This window comes from Mus pahari, chromosome 4 (assembly GCF_900095145.1).
Source record: "Mus pahari chromosome 4, PAHARI_EIJ_v1.1, whole genome shotgun sequence".
In the NCBI taxonomy this organism is placed as follows: domain Eukaryota; kingdom Metazoa; phylum Chordata; class Mammalia; order Rodentia; family Muridae; genus Mus; species Mus pahari.
In genome coordinates, this window is record NC_034593.1 from 35,779,387 (window position 1) to 35,781,604 (window position 2,218).

A 2,218-nucleotide genomic window follows, 5' to 3' on the forward strand; every position below is an offset into this window, starting at 1 on the left:
TCTCTCTCTCTCTCTCTCTCTCTCTCTCTCTCTCTCTCTGCCTAACCTTTAGCATTGCTCTCACTTCCAAGAACCGATTCTCCCAACCCCCTTTTGTTTTCAAGGACAAGTTTCAAAGGCCTGAAGCTGACCTGGAACAATGAACCTTCTGCTTCCCTAGCTCCAAGTGTTGAGATTATAGGCAAGTGTCACCAGGCCCAGCTTCAGGCTTAAAATTCCACCTTAAAATTTACATCTGTATTTCTCAGACAAAACGAAAATAAGTTTCATTTTAATTACTTCTGAATAAGATTCTGTACTGCTCTATAGGAAAAAGGTGAGTACCAGTCACCATCAAGGCCTCATCTCTTATACTCTGTTGCAGGTTTAACGGCGAACATACAAAGCACATGCTTCCTTGAGCACACTCTGGGTTTTCCCATTTTTATTTTACAAGTCTCTCCTTCTTTTCCTAATTTTTCTTTCTTTATTTTTTTTTAACTTTTTTTAATTAGGTATTTTCTTTGTTTACATTTCAAATGTTATCCCCTTTCCTGGTTTCCCCTACAGAAATCCCCTATCCATCCCCCCTCCCCCTGCTTCTATAAAGGTGTTCCCCCACCCACCCACTCCCACTTCCTGGCCCTGGTATTTCCCAACAATGGGGCATCAAGCCTTCACAGGACCAAGGGCCTCTCCTCCCATTGACATCCAACAAACTCTGCTACATATGTGGCTGGAGCCATGGGTCCCTCCATGTGTACTCTTTAGTTGGTGGTTTAGTCCCTGGGAGCTCTGGTTGGTTGATATTGTTGTTCTTCCTATAGGGTTGCCATTCCTTTCAGCTCCTTTAGTCATTTCTCTAACTCTTCCATTGGGGACCCCCTGCTACAAATGAAAAGTTTTCTCTTGTCAAGTCCACACTGGTTTTGCTTACATAAGATCCTAAATTGCAATCCTTTTTTCTTTTTTTTCTTTTTTTTTGTTTTTTTGAGACAAGGTTTCTCTTTGTACTCTTGGCTGTCCTGGAACTCACTCCGTAGACCAGGCTGGCCTCAAACTCAGAAATCCGCCTGCCTCTGCCTCCCAAGTGTTGAGATTAAAGGCGTGCGCCACTACTGCCTGGTAACTACAATCCTTATAAGACATAATTCTTTGTACATTAAGAGACCATACTGCATTACAATCAATACTAAATGAATTCTCCCTTGTAGAATTATGAGTTCACAGAAGATGGATTACAATCTGCAGGCAGAGACTACACTTTATTAGCCCTTTTGTAGACAAGTAAGAACACAGTAAGTGAGTGCAAAGAAAAGATGAAAATACCAGCTCTGAGGACAACTGCATCTTCATGTTTTACCCATTAATTGTTCATGTGTGGACAATCCTACAGTAGTGATTTTTAGAAGCCTCAACATACACACAGACATATAGGCAAAGAGAGACACGCACACACCAAATACTCCTTTTAAAGCAGATTACTACTATACAAGTATTGGACTTCTCTGATTAGGTTGAACTGACTACCCAGAGAGCCTTGGGATCCACATGTCTCTTATTTTCCTGGTATCATGGGCATACAGGGCCAACTTCATGAGGAAGTTTATACAGGCACACCTCATGAGGAGCCCGGGGATATAACTCAGTTGTTCTCTAACTTGCACTCAAATAGTTTTTACAGGCTGTATAATCTCCTTAGCCTCCTAAAATGATATAATTTTTCAGAAGCAGAGTATCTGTTATTGAAAAACACAAAGTTTAGCTAGATAAGGTGGCATTTGTATAGAATCCCAGCACACAAGTTTGGGGCATTGGGCTATGCACAGACAGGCTGGTCTCCAGTCAAGCTGAGGTCTGAACCCTGGAATGGTGATAATTCACCTACATGGCACAGTAGGCATTCCCTCATGCTCCTGGAACTCTGGCTCCTGCCTAAATTACTGCCCCCCCCCATAGCCCCCACAAGAGGAATGGCTAGAAGTCACATAGACAATGTCCCAAGCTTCTGACATTCAGGTTAAACTCCTCCCCAGTTACCTAGCAACAGAAAAGATAGCAGTATACTTTAAAAGAGGCTGTTAGGCCCCTCCCTGCTCTCTTACTTCTCTCATTCCTTTGTTCTCTTATCTCTCACTTTTCTCACTCCCCTCTCCTCTTTCTTTGTCTTCTCCTCTCCTCTCTCCCTCTCTCTCCCTCTTATTCTCTCTCTCTCTCTCTCTCTCTCTCTCTCTCTCTC

At 42.8% G+C, this 2,218-nt stretch overlaps 1 protein-coding gene across 4 annotated transcripts in view; it reads right to left on the reverse strand.

The window, feature by feature from the left end:
- The window catches only part of Sclt1 (sodium channel and clathrin linker 1), a 113,944-nt gene that overhangs the window by 59,421 nt on the left and 52,305 nt on the right, over nucleotides 1-2,218 (reverse strand). The gene's annotated exons all lie outside the window — the stretch shown is intronic.